General features: G+C 46.7%; 1 protein-coding gene across 1 annotated transcript in view; it reads right to left on the bottom strand.

Moving 5' to 3' along the window:
• The window catches only part of LOC122815091 (RNA helicase Mov10l1-like), a 1,410,002-nt gene that overhangs the window by 612,081 nt on the left and 778,567 nt on the right, over window positions 1-19,354 (bottom strand). The gene's annotated exons all lie outside the window — the stretch shown is intronic.

A 19,354-nucleotide genomic window follows, 5' to 3' on the forward strand; every position in this document is an offset into this window, starting at 1 on the left:
GTTCTCATTCTTGTCAGACACAGCAAACTGCAAGCAGCTTGGGAGGGTCCCTACAAGGTGGTAAGATAGGCAAGTGATGTTAACTACAAGGTGGAAGTGCTAAGCAGACGGCAGGCATACAAAGTGTACCATGTTAATATGATGAAACCTTACCATTATAGGGAGGACCTTGTGCTGAGCATTTGCAGCGGACTGCAGGAATCGTCTGAGTGAGATCTGGTGACTGATCAGTGAGGCTCAGGCTGACACCTCAGTGGAAGGGGTAGCAATGTCCCAGCAGCCATCTCCTACCCAGGTTCGAGAAATCCAAGCAGTGTTGCAGGAGTCTGGGGACATGTTCACTGGGAAACCAGGGTGCACCCACCTGGTGCAGCACCAGGTGGATACAGGACCCCAAAGGCCTATTAATGCAGGCCCCTTATAGGGTGCCTAAGAGAGTCAAACAGACTCTGAGGGAAGAGGTACAGGAGATGTTGGAACTAGAAGTGATTCAGGAGTCTAACAGTCCCAGTGCCTCCCCAGTGGTGTTGGTGCCAAAGAAGGATGGCAGCACCAGGTTCTTTGTAGATTATAGGAAATTATATAGTCACACAGAGTCGGATGCTTACCCCATGCCTAGGACAGATGAGGCCCTAGAGCAGCTGGGTGGGGCTAAGTATCTTACAACCACTGATCTTACCAAAGGTTACTGGCAGGTGCCCTGGACTTCCAGTGCTAGAGAGAAGTCAGCCTTTGTGACAACTTTTGGTTTGTATTAGTTCACAAAGATGCCCTTTGGGATGAAAAATGCCCCAGCGACTTTCCAGAGGCTGGTAGATAATATCCTACCAGGAGCAGGAGGGTTTGCCCTTACTTACCTAGATGATATTGCCATCTACAGCCATTCCTGGCCAGAGCACCTTCAGCATGTCAGGGAGGTGCTGGGGAGACTACAGAGGGCAGGGTTGACCATTAAGCAGAGCAAATGTCAGGTGGATATGGCAGAGGTCTCCTACCTAGGACAGAGTAGGGAGTCATAAGATAAGGCCAGAACCTGCCAAAGTGGAAGCCATTCGGGCATGGCCTGTACTCACTACTAAAATGCAGGTGAGGGCATTATTAGGGACAGCAGGGTACTATCGAAAGTTTGTCCCTAGTTATAGTACCATAGCTGATCCCCTCAAAGACCTGACAAAGAACAGGCCAGATATGGTAGTGTGTACCCCAGCATGCGAGCAGGCATTCCAGAAGCTTTGTGAGGACCCCCTGTGTTAGCCAGTCCAGATTACAGCAAGGAATTTATTGTGCAAGTGGATGCTTCGAACCACGGGGTTGGGACTGTACTTAGCCAAATTTCTTCAGAGGGGGAAAAGCACCCAGTGGTAGGCTCCAACCAGGGAGGAATGCTATGCAGCTGTAGAAAAGCAATGTCTAGCCATAGTGTGGGCACTGCAGAAACTTCAGCCTTATCTGTATGGAAGAAAATTCACTGTTATGACAGATCACAACCCTCTAATATGGTTAAATAGAGCCAGCTTGCAAAATGCCAAGTTACTAAGATGGAGCCTGGGGTTTCAAGCTTATATGTCAGTGCAGCACCGCAGTGGGAGTAGCAATGCCAATGCAGATCGTCTCTCAACACAGGGAATGGGGTGAGGTACACTCAGATGGACCTAGCCCTCAAGCAACATTTCTCAAGGGTCACTTGAAAAACTAGCTTGAGTTCTCCTGTGGGGGGGGGGGGGATGTGAAGACTGGTAGAGAAGGGTGAAGGCTGCCAGCCTAGTCAAATAGAATTTGATACATAATTCTATCATTTGTAAATATAAATGTAAACTACAGGCATGTTGTTTTAAATGTAAAGAAATGGTGTTACACAAATGTGGCAACAGTGCTCTGTACTGACCCAATAAAAGCATATGGTGACCCTTTCAATGGAACAGTGGTGCTGAATAGTCTAGATGAATAAATACTTTCTACTGCTTTATCCAAGAGTTAAATTGCTAGACTTAAACATGCAAATGTATTTTTATTGCTCTCTTCCTGACCAGCTGAAAATAACAAAAGGGAGATGTTAAGAATGTAAACGCAGTTAATGTGGCAGCCTGGGATCACCAGGAAAGTGTAAAAGATGGGATATTTTATCAGAACTGCAGTTTCAATTTGAACAGCAAGAACCAGAGATTATTAAGCATTTTTGTCTGACTAACTCAGCACCGTCTTTCTCTAGGTAAGTAAGTTACTTTAGAACTATGTTTTCTTGTAGAAATAGCTAGGACTATAAAGATTAGACTAAGTGTTTTTCTATAATGTCAATACTTTACTACGGAATTAATTTAAGTTTCTGTGTGATCTCTGAACTCTTGAATGGCACTGTGGTGTAGTAGTATTGTCTTGTGTTTTTAGTATTTATTATTAAATATTTTTAAACCCTTTTCAACTGTGGCTGGTTTATGCAGAGACAATTTAAGCTCAAGAGTACATTGCATATTTATACAGTTTATTGTACAAGGCCACTCTAATAAGCCCTAACTGATTAGTCACACTTACCAATTGGATAATAAAATTGCACTGTAATAATTGGACACCCTTTTAAGGGCATTTGGGTAGCTGATAATTATTAGCTGGTGGTGGCAGTAATTACTACCATATAGTCGGGGTAAAGGGGCACAGCTGGAGAATCTGTGTCAGCCTTTCCCAGGAGTGTCTGTGACGTATAAATGGTTATATGAAAGTGTGTGTGTGTGTGTGTGTGTGTGTGCGTCAGCTACTTGGGCAGGGACACGAAGCACTGGTTGGACAGAGAGGGTACTGGAGGTTAGCTTGCCAGCTAGGCTGAGATCTGGACCCTATAGCTGTGCCAGTGGAGAGTCTTATTGGGGACCTGGGGAGCAAGGGAGCTACCAGCCCCAGATTGACTGTGATCTCTGCGTGCACTTAAGGGGAATTGTACTTTATTGTGTGTATTTGTTATCCTTTCCTCTTATATGAGACACCCTCTCTGGTGTAGTGGTGAGGATTGAGGCTCCTTGATTGCTGGGCCAGGGCACGGCCGTCACACCCTGGCTTGAAGGGAAAACCTGCAAAGTTAAGACCTGGTGCCCCCTTGTTTGTTGATGTACCATATGACTGTGGTGTTGTCTGTGCAGACCCTCAAGGGAAGCAAGACTCAGAGTGCACGGAAAAACTGAAATGCCAAAATGACAGCCTACATTTCCTTGATGTTTATGTGATCCACTGAGGTGACAAAAGGCCTAGCCCTTTCAGGGTGCCTGAAATCTGATGAATCTGTGAAGACTTCCAGAGATTTAGAAATAGCTACTGAATCCACCAATGAAACCCCAGTTTGAGACAAGGGAGGAGAGGAATGAGATGGTCCAGTGAGTGATGTTGAAGCCACACTGACTTTAGGTACCACTGAAACTTCCTGATATGCAGCCTGGCCCATGAAAGCATGGGGACAGTGGAAGTCATAAATCCCAGAGCTCTGAGAAATTACCTGGCCAGAAGAGAGGATGGAGGAAGCAGTGACAGAAAATAACTCGTAATGGACAAAATCTCGAAGGTACCAGCCTGGAACAGTCCGGAACTTACAGCCTAGGAAAATATGAGCCTGATATGGAGACAACACTGACTTCTGAAGGTTGATCATGAATGCCAGGATGTGCTACAGAAGCTGGGCAAAGTTAAGATAATGCACCAGCTTGGAATGGGATGGAGCTGTAAGCAAGAGTTTGTCCAGACAAGGAAATATATGAATGCCCTGAAGTCTGCAAAAGGTGACTACAGGGGCTAAACATTTTGTGAACACTCTTGGGGCTGTAAAAAGCCCATCGGGCAAAGCAGAGAACTGAAAATGAAAGGAAAAAATCAAAGAAACTGAAAAATTCCTGAATAGAGGGAGGACAGGAAATGTGTAAGTAAGCATCCTTCAGATCCAAGCAAACTAGAAAGGCTTAGGGAAGTAACAGAGGAAAAAGAGTTTAAAGAGAGGATTTGGAAGGAAGGCACTATGCGAAAGGAGTTTAGCAAGGAAAGATCCAGGACAGGTCTCCAAGATCTCTTTCCTTGGGACCAAAAACATCCTGGAATAAAACCCCCAAAGCCCTTTCTGTCTGCGGAACTGACTGAATGGTACCTTGCTCCATCAGACCTTGCAATACCCCTGGAACATGAAGAAGCTGTTCTGTTGGGGGTTGAGGAATTCTAGAAAAGATGGAAAAGGCCTTCCAGGTCAGAATTGCAGCCCCGCCTGATGATGGAGAGAACCCAGGAGTCTGTGCTATCAGCTGCACAACTGGGAGGGAAAGACAGCCTGAGGGACAAGGGAACTTAGCCAAAGGGATGGTAGACAGTCAGATGGCTACAGACTTGTCAGGAAAGGACTGCTTCTTGGGTCTGGGCATCTGAGTAGGCTTATCAGGAAAAAAAACAGCTGGAAGCCTTCTTACCTTTGGAAGGTAATCTAGGAAGCCAACGCACAAAAGCAGTCTTAGTAGGATAGTTCCTCTGAAACTTGGAATGGACAAGACAATATCAGTTTCTAATCTTTCGTGGACATTACCCTGATCCTGTTAAGTTTCGAAAAGATCAGCCACAACAGACCCAAACAAATTCTGGTTATCCAATGGAGCAGTCAAAAGTTTTGCTTTGATATAATCTGGTATGGACCGAAGGTTAAGCCAGGAACAGTATCGCCAAGAACCAGAGGCAACAGCCCTAGAAGATGCATCTGCTTCATTATAACAGCATTTCATAGTGTGACGGACAACCTGAGAAGTGGAACTGAGCAGAGAGAGGAGTCTTCACCCTCAGAATCAGGCATAAGACAATTTTTCCCATCTGGGAAAGTCAGAATGTACCTAGCCATATGGGTCTGGTAATTGATAGCCCTTAAGACTAAGGTAGCAGAAGTGCATGTCTTTTTGCCAATCCTCTTAACAGCTATATTATCCTTATCAAAGGGAAGGAGCTTGGAGGAAGGCAACAGCCTAGAAGGTTTATCAATAGATATAGAAATCACAGCAGAATCATATGAAGGGCACATGTACATGAAGTTGCAGGCATCTGGCACCTTACAGAACCTATCATGTTTGTTAGGAGCTGGAGGGTGGGAATCTGGAGTCAGGGAAGCTGATGAGTGGATGGGAAATAGGAAATGCACCCTAGGGATCACTGCTGTGTCTCTGCTAGATAGTGGCACTGGAAAATAAGTTTGTTTGGTGGCGTAAGCCAGGGAACCTTGTTGGCTAGGCTTACATAGGCCCTTGGGCAGATAACCTAGTACCTATGAACCTATGAAAAGGCGCCCAACAAAGCAGCCAACAGTGAAGGAACAGCCAATGGTTTACCAGAGCCCATCTGTAACAACTTGTACCTCTTCTGGACATGTGAAACTTGGGAGCAATCCTATCTGAAATCCTCAATCATGCGGACTGTGTCACCAAATGAAAGTTCCTCTAAGGAGAATCAGAACTGACAGATTCCTCCTCCTCAGACCCATAATCTGAAGGTGAAGGCAACTGAGAGGAATAGGCCAAAGAATCAGTCTCAGAATCCCCATCTGAAGACTCTGGGTCCCTAGCTTGCTTACGAGTAGAGGACCACTGAGAAGCACGAACTATAATCCCAGAGGAGGCTTCAAATGCCATCTGAACAAGGCTAGAATGAAGTTCTGCCATTCCCCCTGTGGACCACTAGAAGCAGATACTATATGCTTAGTCTTTTTGCCTTTTCTTCATAGGGACATCCACGCTGACAAAACAGAGGTTCAGATCCCTGCCTAGATTTAAGTAAGGTACCCGGCACCTTTTCCTGTATAAGGATCTGAGGAATCCTCCTAGGGTCCTTAGAATTGAATCATCCATTGTTCCCCCTCAATGCCTGTAGATAATGTTTGCAAGACCTCAGAGAACGTGCGAGATGCAGACTCCGAGCATGCCCCCAAGAAGTTTGGGGCACAGGAAACCAAAGGTAATGCCAAGCTGTCTTCTGGGTTCTCTCTCATCTCAAGAGATGTCCAGTGGAGGCTGGACAGTAGCAGACTCGGGCCTAGATTTCCCGGCCTGTACCTCAATATGAGCCGATTTTGCCATGGTACCTTGGGCCAAAAGCTTGTGACACTGGTTCTCAAAGTAAATGGAAGACAGGCAATTACGCAAAGTTTTAGGAACAAAAGCCTGATGGATGGAACACAGAGAGTGGTCATGAGACACACCTAAGCAAAACAGAAACCTACCATGTTGGCCCTTATGGGATATCTGCCTCCCACACGAACATTTCCCTTTCTTGGATAACATGTAACCCAGCAAACAATACAAGTAAAGAAAAAAGAACCCAAAGGAGTACTTTTCTGAAAAATGTAGGCTAACGAAAGGCGTTCAGACATACCACAACTGTGTTCAGACTGGTGGCAATGAAGTTCTAACTTGGGATCATATGTACATCATCTTTATGCCCTACCCTGACATGGCTGACATACAACATTCTCTATGTAATAAAGGCTTTGGTCTGCTGAATGGATGCTGGTCTGTCCTAGGCAGGAAATCCCACAGGTAATTAATACTGCAACAGTGATATGGAAGGACACCATCTAATTCCACCTCTTTTCCTGTGCTAAAGCCACCTCATTAGTACCTGCTGGGAATAAAAGGATTCTGGGGGGGGGGGGGTCAACAAATCCAGATAGTCTCAAGTAAAAAAAAAAGAACTGACCTGTTCAAGAAACATGGACCTACTTGATCACATCAACATCCCTCATACTGAGGGATGGGTTTCCCAAAACTGCCCAAACTCAAAATAATACACATCCTTCTCAGGCAGGTTGTTGTGTATGATGAGACTTTCCCAAAACTGCCCAAACTCAAAAGAATACACATCCTTCTCAGGCAGGTTGTTGTGTATGATGAGACAGCTGAAGAGACCAGCGTGTTCAGAAAAAGAGGACACGAGAGTCTGGCACTTAGGACTTTTGGTGCTAAAACAGGTTTCCTCCAAGGAAGACTGAACTCTTTAGTTGACTCTCTACAGCCTTCCCACAAGAAACAATACTCCGTGGTGATTTTAATATTGACTGGGAATGCTGTACTTCTGACAACCCAACTACTCACATAAACATTTACGGCTTTTATCAAACTATCACCTACCCTACCAGAATACACAAACCTAGTAACAAACAAACCACCTTAGAATGGATACTAGTTAACTGTAATCCCCAATTATGTAAAACGGGCTTACTTCCTGATATTAGTGACCATTCTCTTACCTTTATAACTAGACAAAAGACCTCCATTCCCAATCAAATTAACTTCAGAACTACCCGGAACAAGAAAAATCTAAACCCAGTTAATTTTCAAGCAGAGCTTAAAGCCTGCAATTGGTCACCCCTAAAATACCTACCTCTTGATGAAGCAGTCTCTTACTTTAACAAATTCTTACAAATACTGGAGCACCATGCCCCACTCTCACTGTTAGAATTAGGAACAAACCTACTCCTTGGCTCTCAAATGAGACAAGACAAAAAATGAAACTGAGAAATAAAACCTGGAATAAATGGAGAACTACTAAAAACCCTACTGATCATTTAAACTTTAGACAGCTCAGAAATGCCACAAAGAAATCAATATTCCCTGGTAAAAAAAAAACTATTACATTAAATTCCAACATACCCAACATCAAAACCCACAAAAATTCTGGTCAGGAATAAATAAATTGCTCCATCCTGGACACTCCAAAACACCCACCCCCCTCTAATTTGACTCAAAATTCTCCCAGCCAAATTTATGACACTTAACAAATTCTTCTCTGAAACTGTCCAATCTTTAGCTAACACCTTACCAACCATACCACCACTGAGTCACCCTTGCCAACCAATTTACCCCACCTACTACATCTGCAGCCTGTGCCAACCTCATTTATATGCACCCTACTTCTTAAACTTAAACCTTGAATTCCATCAGCTGACCTCCTACCAGCTGAATATCTGCAAATGGCAGCTGGAGTACTTGCCTACCCTATTTCCATCTTAATTAACAGAACCATTACTGAATGTTACATCCCACATCTATGGAAAGTCTCACACATTATTCTACTCTATAAAGGAGGTAACTCAAATGAACTCTCAAACTTCCACCCCATAGCCCTACTTTCCCCTTTAGCAAAAATCATGGAGTATTAATCGACTACTTGATCATCTCCTCCAAAACCACCTATCATCAGATAGCCAGCATGGCGTTAGGCCATTCCGCAGTACTACAACAGCACTCCTATCCTTTTCAGACTACATTAATAAAAAAATAACAATAATTTACTGTCCTCAGCCCTCTTTATTGACCTCTCTAAGGCGTTTCACATGGCGAATCACCAACTATTGTTAGATATACTTAAATCCCTGTCATTAGACACCCAGACAGCCAAGTGGTTTAAGTCCTACCCAGGAAACAGACAACAAGCAGTCCTCTGGGTCAATAAAATTATCCACTCAGCTCCCCATCTCTCTTGGAGCCCCACAAGGCTCTATTCTGGGACCTCGACTCTTTACTATTTTCATTAATGATCTGAAGATAAGAAGTTATGTACTCACCATAACGTTCCATCTGAGTAGGTAAACTTCATTTGTCAGCAACCTATGGGAATCGGATCCGACCTCGGATCCGAGCCGGCAGTTTTCAACAGCTTTAGATCCAAGTTCCAAGCTCCTCCCCTACCCATAATCCCCTGCCAACCCTGACTGACCTCAGATCAAGTTTGCCCAAAAGCAGATACTGCTTGAAGACTAATACTCTCAAGATAAAGTGGGTAACACCCATGCACCCGAGTATGAAAACATTCGTAAGTGAGGGGGCAGGAGGGAGGGACAGTTGCTTGCAAATGAAGTTTACCTACTCAGATTGAACGTTATAGTGAGTACATAACTTCTTAATCTGAAGTAGTTAACTTCATTTGTGCAGCAACCTATGGGACAGAGTACCCAGTTACCTGAACCTTGGGCGGCCTTCATGGAAGGATGTTTCGGAGCACTGCAGAGCCAAAGGATGCTCTCCCTCTGGAGATAATGTCCAATTTATAGTGATTGATAAAGGTATGAGATGAGGCCCAAGTGGCTGCCGAACAAATATCATCCAGAGAGACTAGCTCTAAAAGCCGCAGAGGTAGACATAGACCGAGTAGAGTGGGCATGGACTCCGAGGTGAGAGCCTGCCAGAACTTTCATATGCTAAAAGGATACATTGCGAAATCCATCTAGACTGCATGACTTTAGAGACAGATTCACCCAAGTTAAATTTGGCAAAGGAGACGAACAACTGGTCAGATTGCCTATGACCAGATGTCCTGTGGATGTAGAAGCGAAGTTGTCTATGCACATCCAGTGAGTGGAATTTGTATTCCCCTTTCTTTTGGTAATTCGGGAAGAAGACTGGTAGGTTGATGGACTGGTTAATACTCGATTTAGAGGCAATCTTGGGAAGAAAAGAGGGATTGGTCCAGAGGTAAACTCTATCCTTGTGAAAAGTCAAATATGGGGGTTTTACACAGAGGACTTGTAGTTCAGAGACCCTTTGAGCCGAGGTGATAGCGACAAGAAAGGCTGTTTTCCATGACAAGAATTTAAGATCTATGGAAGCTGCAGGCTCAAATGGGGGAGCTGTCAAGGCCTGAAGCACCAGCGTTAAATCCTAAGGAGGGACTACATCCTTCACTGGAGGTCTGAGCAGAAAGGTGCCCTTCAAAAAAGTCTTACACAATTTCGTGGTGATCCAAGGGCCCAATTAATTTCCCATGTGATAATGAGAGATAGCTGCTAGTTGAACCTTGACTGTGGAGGAGCTAGCCCCATGATGAAACAGCCCTGACAGGAAGTCTTAATACCACGGACAAAGGAGCTGTGAAAGGATCCAAATTTCGACGTTCCACCCAAATGGAGAAACGTTTCCATTTGCTACTATAGATCTTTCTAGTACAAGGCTTGTGCGCTGCTACTAGAATAATTTTAACTGGGGAAGAGATACCGGGAGTCCTAGCTACAAGTGGAACTGTAGCAGCCAAGCTGTGAGCTTGAGAATGTCCAGATTCGGGACTGGGAGATCTAGGGGGTGGGATATTAGATCCGGATGGGGATTCAGAATCCAAGGAGGATTCACCAGATGAGACCAAAGGTAAGGGAACCAGGTTTGACGAGGCCAGAATGGGGCAATGAGGATTATCCTGCTCCCCAACCGACTGACTTTCTGCAGAAACTTCAGCATCAGAGGAAGAGGAGGGTAAGCATAAAGTAGACCGGGAGGCCAAGCATGCACCAGAGTGTCTCTCGGAGGTTCCCCGGAGGGGGAAATGAGAGAGAAGTAGTCGTAACATTTCATGTTCGAGGGAGAAGCAAAGTGATCGCAACAGGGTTGACCCCATTCGGCGAAAATCCAATTCGCTATCTTGGGATTCAGAGACCACTCGTGTGGTAACAGGATGGTGCGACTTAGTCTGTCTGCTAGGATGCTGGACCGCCCCAGAATGTGCGTTGCTATAAGAAAGCGGTTGGTGGAGATCGCCCATTCCCACACCCTCATGGCCTCTCGACAGAGTGGGTAAGACCTGGTTCCCCCCTGTTTGTTGATGTACCAGACAACAGACATATTGTCTGACTGAATCCCAATAGTTCCTACAGGAAGAAGGTCCTGAAGTGCTTGCAACGCTAACAGCACTGCCCTCATCTCTAGGACATTGATATGCAGTGAGGTCTCCGTGGGGTCCCACGTGCCTTGGACTGTCCTGCCCGAACAATGCCCCCCCACCCGAGGCGGGAGGCGTCCGTGGTCACCGTGGCTAGGGGAGGGGCCATAGAAAAGGGGCATCCTTTCTGGAGGTTCGGAGATTGGAACCAACATAAGAGGGCCCTCTTGCAAGCCCTGCTGAGGGGAATGGGATGGCAGAGGAAATCGAAGGAAGGACCACTGGACCTGGAGGGTCCACTGTAAGACCCTCATGTTCAACTGCGCCAATGGCAAAAGGTTGATTGCCATCGCCATTGAGCCTAGAGCCCTCAGGACCAATTCCGGAGGAGCTGGAGAATGTAGAATGGCCCGCACATGTAGCCTCAGGGTTCGTAGCCGGTCTGTGGTCAAGAAAGCTAGGAGCATGTTTGTGTCTAATCTTGCCCCTATGAAATCTATAGTCTGAGTCGGGGTAAGAGACGACTTCTCTATGTTGATAGTGATCCCCAGCCAGGGAGCTAGACGAAGAAAGTAGATTCTGGCTGCGCAGAGTAGATGCCTTGCCGGGGCGGTCAGGAGCCAGTCGTCCAGGTATGGGTAGACCGAATTCCCTGGAGCCTCAGGTGGGCTGCTATCACTGCTAACACTTTGGTGAACACCCTGGGGGCTGTGGTGAGACCACAGGGAAGGACCCTGAATTAGAAATGACTGGCTCCTAGCCGGAAGCGGAGGAACCTTCCAGATCGCCTGTCTATCAGAATGTGGTAGTACGCATCCTTGAGGTCTATAGAGCACATCCAGTCATTCTCCCGCAAAAGGGGGAGAATGGATTGAAGGGTGACCATGCGGAACTTCTCTTTGGTTACTGACAGGTTCAGGGGGGAGAGGTCGAGGATAGGTCTCAAGTCTCCTGTCTTTTTTGGCACCAAGAAGAACCTGGAGTAAAACCCCGACCCGCACTGGTCTGGGGGGACATGTTGGATGGCTTTTTTCCAGCAACTGTTGGATTACTGTTGCTGCGGCCTCCCTCTGATCGGGTGGGACATCAGGGAGGTATCTGGGGCTGCGTGGGTAAAGAGAAAAGGGAATCTGATATCCTCTGGATATAATGCGAAGCACCCAGCGGTCTGTCGTGATGGACACCCAAGCTGCTAGGTGCTTCGAAAAATGCCCCCCCCCCCGACTGCCTCCAGAGTGGAGCCAGTCGGGCAACCCCTCAGGGGTGTTGCGTGGGTTGGTCCGAGAAGGGTTCTCTGGATTCAAAGTTCCGCGGGCCCCCTCTGCCTCTAGGGCGGCGTCCACCCTGCCCTCCTCTGCCGCGGAAGGGCTGGGAGTCAGGAGCGGGACGGAACTGTTGCGACTTCCGGAACCACATCTTCTTCTGTCCCTTTTGGTTCTTGGAGAAGGACCTCTGGGGAGCAGAGAAGCGGACTCTGACGGCAGACAACGTCTTCCCATCCTTCTCGCTCTGGACCAAGGTATCGCGAACAGTTTGCCAAAAAGGGCAGAACCATCGAAAGTGGCATTAGCGAAAGACGCCTTGAAGGATTCCGTGAAATCACAGTGCCGGAGCCAGGCCGGATGCCTCATGACAAGGCCCGCACCGCTGGCTCTAGCGGCTCCCTCCGTGGCATGGGACAGTAGCCACATAGAGGTGTTTGATATGGATCGGAGAGTGGTCTTCCGGGTGAAGTGCAATCATTTGTCCTCTGCCATGGACTGGGGGGGGGGGTGACGCAGCGTACTCTTTGATAAGGTCCCGCTGCAGTCGAAGCACATGTGCCATGTAGTTCAGCGACCTCAGAGAGAAGGTAGCCGAACTAAAGACCCACTTCCCTAAACGATCCATCGACCGAGACTCCTTGCTCGGGGGATGAACAGAGGGACTCTCCTGAGCTAGTTCCCTCTTGGTGGCCGCCGCCACCAACATGGCATCTATAGTGGGACTTGTCAGTGGGTGGGCTAAGAATTTTGTTCGGGCGCTTGGGACTGGCTCCACAGTGTCCAGCTCCTTCCACGCCCTGGTAGTAATGAAATCTACCAGGGGGTCAGCTGGAGGGGACACCCAAATATATTATATATATATATATATATATATATATATATATATATAAATATAAGGTAGACTGGCCTGCTTCAAACGCCTCCAGGAACACGGATTCGTCCGAGGTAGGCTTTGGGGCAGACCACCCACCCCTTATCCTGAGCATCTCCATGATGTCACCAAATGAGACATCTTTGGGGGGTGATCTTGGGGAGCCTTCCCCCTCCTCCAAATTAGTGTCCTCAGTCAAGGACTCTGGGGAGTCCAGGTGCCTCCTTTTGCACTTTCGCCTGTGAGGAACCTCCTCGGGGGGGCTGTCCGAGGAGGTCTCACCAGCCACGTCTTGTTCCAAAGGAACGACCTGGGATGTCAGAGCAGGCTGTCCCTGGGGCCGGGTGACGGAAGTCGGGCCCAACACAGGAGTGCAGGGTGGAGCCATGGCAAGGGCCGGGGGCCTGGAATCTCTCGACCGGACCCTCTCCACCACGTCGAATGCCGAGGGAGAGCTGCTCTCTCTGGGATCCGAAAGCAGACCCTCACTCGGATCCGATGGACGGATTGGGGCCGGCACCGAAGTGATTGGATCTGACGGACCAGTATGCTCCGACCTAGATGGAGCCGAAGGCATACCGATACCCCCAGATCTGAAGCTCAGCCCTCGGCACTGAGAGCTCAGATCCGAAGAAAATGGACCCAACAGACTCTAGGGAAGTTTCGGCACCGAAGTACCCGAGACTATCGGCGCCGACACCCCCCCCCGGCTCCAAGGCTGCCCGGCTCCGAAGACTCCGAGCCCGGGAAGCGGGACGGAGAAGGAGCTATTGGGGCAAAGGTCGCTCCCGGAGGGGGGCAGGAGCACTCGCATCTGCAGTTAGCAGTTGGGCCTGGAGGAATCTTCTCATCATCCGGTCCAAATCTGCATCAGTGAGACTTCGGGTTGATCTCGATGAGGCCACCGAGGCGGGACGGGAGTGTCGCTTCGATGACCTCGAAGGAGATCGGGTCTCCTCCTCCTCAGGACCCGGTGAAAGCACAGGGACCGGATCTGAGACAGAGGAGACCCAAAGTCCTGGAGGGAGAAGACCGCTTAGCCGGGGGGGGCCCGCCGCTTGTGGTGTTTCTCCCTCCTTTTCTCTTTCCTGGCCTCCCTCTCCTCCGGGCCTAAGGCGGGAGGTTGAGTCCCGGCCGGGGGGAGGGAAGCAGGAGTGGCAGCCGCCGCAGTGGGAGCCACAGGAGGACTGGAGGTAGAAGACCCGCCAGAATCAGCTTAGACCTCCGGTCCTTGAGTGCCCTGGGGTTGAACACCGCACAGATGGAACAACCAGAAGACAGGTGTTCAACCCCAAGGCACAACACACACCAAGTGTGGCCATCCGCCGGGGACAGCTTATGGCCACACTCGGTGCACTTAGAAAAGATCGGCTTTGGGGTCTCAGCCATTTTAACTAAAAGAGAAACCACACACGTTAGGCCTCAAACACACACACACAACCCTAATGGAACCACGAAGGAAGGGGGAGGGAAATGACAAAAAATATAGGAGTTAAACTAGAGAGGGTTTTATACAAAAAGGGACCTGGAAACACTCACAACCAAAAACAGAAGAAAAAGGTAAATTTTTTCTCACAAAAAAGTCTCTAACGCCTGGAACTCTAGATCAAGCTGCTGTTGGATAACTGCGACAAACTAGATCTGAGGTCAGTCAGGGTTGGCAGGGGATTATGGCTAGGGGGAGGAGCTTGGAGCTCGGATCTAAAGCTGTTGAAAACTGCAGGCTCGGATCCGAGGTCGGATCCGATCCCCATAGGTTGCTGCACAAATGAAGTTAACTACTTCAGATCATCCCTTCCACAAACCACCTGTATACAATATGCTGATGACTCAACATTAATATGTACCGCCTCCTCGCCCGCAGAACTTCAAACCAATACCCAAAAAGTATTTACCTTAGTTGAAAACTGGTTCCATCAACGGCGTCTCCTCCTTAACCCTAAAAAAAACAAACTACTATTGTTCACTCCCACTCAGAAGTCCCCTGCTATTAACTTCACAGTTATATCTAATAATGGTATTGAAATAGCTCCGGACATGACCTCCAAACTTTTAGGTGCAACAACTGACCATAATCTAAACTTTGACACACATATAAACCAATCTATTAAATCAGTTCACAGAAAACTTGGTTTCCTTTATAGACTTAAACCCTTTCTCGCAGCTTCAGCAAGGACTACTATTGCCCAAACTCACTTAATCTCCACCCTTCTCTATGCCTCCCCAATTTTTACAAACCTCTCCAAAAGCAATATCAATAAATTGGCAACATCTTATAACATAGCCAGATTTGCCACTGGAGCCCCATTTAGAACCCATCATTGCCAAAATCTTAAAATACTAGGATGGCTGGAATTGCAAAGTCAGCTTCTTATCCAGCAACTTACTATCATTCAAAAGATCATGCATTATCCCACAAATACTTCCATACTCTGTAACCTTATCAGCCCATATAAAAACCTTACAACCCTACGATCAGCCAATAGGGTACTAGTATCCACCTTAAAATCCAACAACAAATCAACTTACTATAATTCAAAAGATCATGCATTATCCCACAAATACTTCCATACTCTGTAACCTTATCAGCCCATATAAAAACCTTACAACCCTACGATCAGCCAATAGGGTACTAGTATCCACCTTAAAATCCAACAACAAATCTGGGGATTGCCTGTTTACTAACTCTGTTGGTAACACTTGGAACAAACTTCCAAGTAAACTAACATCCCTTTCACCCAGCCCACTTTTTAAGAAACAACTAAGAATCTTCCTAAAATCACAATGGCTATGCCCTTGCACCAGTCCAGACCGATACTATTGCACCAGTCCAGACCGATACTATTGCACCAAAACAAACTGATACTATTGTACCAATCCAGGCGGATACTATTGCACCAATCCAGGCGGATACTATTGCACCAATCCAGGCGGATACTATTGCACCAATCCAGGCTGATACTATTGCACCAATCCAGGCTGATACTATTGCACCAATCCAGGCTGATACCATCTCCTCTTGCCTGACCTCCATTAAAGTCTATTATACCTATTTCCTGTTGCTTTGTTTTATCTCTATGTATTCTACGGAAAAAGCTCTCTTCCCATGGAACCAATATATTAATAAACCTTCTGTTGCTTTGATCCTTCTCTGTGTGTTCTACTGAAAAAGTACATAACCTACACAACCTTAATATGTATATAAAAAAAATTTGGACCCGTTTTTAAAATGTTTTTACTTGCGTCTGATAATTGTCTCTCTTAAACGTTATAATTTAATTGTTATGTAATTGTTGTACTTGCTTTGGAGCTTTTCTCCCCGGGCCTCCGCTGAAAATGGACATATATCCAGTCGGACTTTCTTGGTCAACAAATATAAAATAAAAAAAACAAATAAATAATTTTTTTTGGGGGGGGGGGGGGTTTGCACTCAATACACTCTCCACAATGGGCAGCAGTTTGTCTCCCCCTTTGGAAGCATTAAATAACCACCTACATAACATTTCCAAACAAGACAGTTCTGGAAATATGCAGAAACTCCAGGTGCAGTTCCTCATGCAAAAGGCAGACTAAATCAGGCAGCACTGCAAAGACACAAGCTGCTGTCCTGAGCACTGCATCTAAATGAGGCAGCACTGCAAAGACAAGCTGCTGTCCTGAGCACTGCATCTAAATCAGGCAGCATTGCAAAGACACAAGCTGCTGTCCTGAGCACTGCAAAGACACAAGCTGCTGTCCTGAGCACTGCATCTAAATCAGGCAGCACTGCAAAGACACAAGCTGCTGTCCTAAGCACTGCATCTAAATGAGGCTGCACTGCAAAGACACAAGCTGCTGTCCTGAGCACTGCATCTAAATGAGGCAGCACTGCAAAGACACAAGCTGCTGTCCTGAGCACTGCATCGAAATCAGGCAGCACTGCAAAGACACAAGCTGCTGTCCTGAGCACTGCATCGAAATCAGGCAGCACTGCACTGAAAAGGCACAAGCTCCTGTTCTGAGCAGTGCATCTAAATCAGGCAGCACTGCAAAGACGCAAGCTGCTGTCTTGAGCACTGTATCTGTAGTACTGTATCTGTAGTACTTGGAGTTCAAGCGATGCATAATGACAACTCACAGGCACTCAAGTAGGTTCCTTGTTATGGAAGCCTGTTCACCAGACACAGGAGGAGAGAATAATGTCCAAGAATGATCCATCAAAAATTCAAAAATGAGACCAAGTTACAGAATCAGTGGCCCATCTCAGAAAAGTTTTAACAAGTCTGTCCAGAAATACAATGGCCACGTAATACAGGCTTCTGAAATGAGTGTCACATTTATCATCACTGTACTAAGGAATTCACAGTAAGAGCTGCTTATATGCAATTTCAGGGAGGTTTCATTAAATGTCAAGATTTAACTACCCTTTGGAACTTTTCTCAGTGAGAAACTGCAAGGTTAGAGCAGGTGTGTATAAACAAGCTGGGAAGTACAACCCCCCTTCAAATGGGGCTTGCCCCCGAAAACAAAAAAAAAAAAAAAAGGTGATTTGCCTGTTTCAGGTGGAGTTGTGTGCAAATGTTTCCAAGGTTTTATTATTGCTGTTTTATGAGAAGATAACAGAAAAAATAGGAATCCTTCTGAAATCTATGCTGGACCAAATAAATGATACCAGTATAACTAGATGATGTGTGGGTGGGTGAGTGGGTGAGTATACGTCAGCTTTACATGTCCTAAAGGAAAGATCCAGACTACTAAACAGGTGAAAGTTTAAAGTGTCCCATTTCCAAAACAGGAAACTCAATTTGAAGAAGAAAACACCCTTCAACTTACATGTCTTCTAAGCCCACCATAAAATGCTGATGGCTGTATCAGGCAAAAAAAAAAATAAGTACTGTATGATTAGTCATACAAACTGATGCTGACCCGGTGACCAAGCGAAGGAAAGCGCAAATGGTGCCGAAGTCTGAAAACGAGGGTACTGGGCTAAATCTAGCACAAAAGCAGCATCTCAGCAAACTGCTGAAGAGCACACACCATCTCGTTTATTCCCCACCCCACAGTGGACAGGAGGTTCCTGCTGAAGAGCGCACACCATCTCGTTTATTCACCACCCCATAGTGGGCAGGAGGTTCCTGCTGAAGAGCGCACACCATCTCGTTTATTCCCCACCCCACAGTGGACAGGAGGTTCCTGCTGAAGAGCACACACCATCTCGTTTATTCCCCACCCCACAGTGGACAGGAGGTTTCTGCTGAAGAGCGCACACCATCTCGTTTATTCCCCACCCCACAGTGGACAGGAGGTTTCTGCTGAAGAGCGCACACCATCTTGTTTATTCAGGAGGTTTCTGCTGAAGAGCGCACACCATCTTGTTTATTCACCAGCCCACAGTGGGCAGGAGGTTCCTGCTGAAGAGCGCACATCATCTCGTTTATTCACCACCCCATAGTGGACAGGAGGTTCCTGCTGAAAAGTGCATACCATCTCGTTTATTCACCACCCCACAGTGGACTCTGCTGAAGAGCGCACATCATCTCGTTTATTCACCACCCCACAGTGGACAGGAGGTTCCTGCTGAAGAGCGCACATCATCTCATTTATTCGCCACCCCACAGTGGGCAGGAGGTTCCTGCTGAAGAGCGCATACCATCTCGTTTATTCACCACCCCACAGTGGACAGGAGGTTCCTGCTGAAAAGTGCATACCATCTCATTTATTCACCACCCCACAGTGGACTCTGCTGAAAAGCGCACATCATCTCGTTTATTCACCACCCCACAGTGGACAGGAGGTTCCTGTTGAAGAGCGCACATCATCTCGTTTATTCCCCACCCCACAGTGGACAGGAAGTTCCGGCTGAAGAGCGCACACCATCTCGATTATTCACCAGCCCACGGTGGGCAGGAGGTTCCTGCTGAAGAGCGCACACCATCTCGTTTATTCACCACCCCATGGTGGACAGGAGGTTCCTGCTGAAGAGCGCACACACCATCTTGTTTATTCACCACCCCACAGTGGGCAGGAGGTTCTTTAAGATGGGATAGGACAAAGACATGTTTAATGTATTTAAATCAGCAGTGAGTGGGGTCCTAAAGGACTAATTCAACCCTCACATGTGACCTGCCAACCTGTTTTGGGTGGTGACTCAATCCGCCCAGGCAAAGATTAATACCAAACACTGCAAGCCAAATATACAAGAGTGCAATTCTCAATTAAGTGAAGAATCTCCACGAGTCCCTGCAAAGGTGGGAAAGGACATCCTAATCTCTGGTCTCACTCCCAAGAGCAACTACAAGACAAATGCTTCAATGCATAACCCTACACTCGTCAAGGTGTGTATGTACCTATGGCATGATATGCAAATGCTCCCTTTCTAAATGTTTATGTAAGCTACTGTAAATTATTTTGCTCATGAATGTACACTCATATTGTGCATTCTAATATATTTATGTCAAAACTGTTGTAAAATGGGGAGCTTCTCTCCCCAGGCTCTGCTGAAAAATGGTTTTATCCCAGTTTTACTTTCCCAGTAAACAAAAACAGACATATAAAATAATTTTTTTATGATGGCCACAAGTTAGATTATTGACAAACT

The sequence above is a fragment of the Protopterus annectens genome, chromosome 11.part0 (genome assembly GCF_019279795.1).
Source record: "Protopterus annectens isolate FY-2018-M chromosome 11.part0, PAN1.0, whole genome shotgun sequence".
NCBI classification, from domain to species: domain Eukaryota; kingdom Metazoa; phylum Chordata; order Ceratodontiformes; family Protopteridae; genus Protopterus; species Protopterus annectens.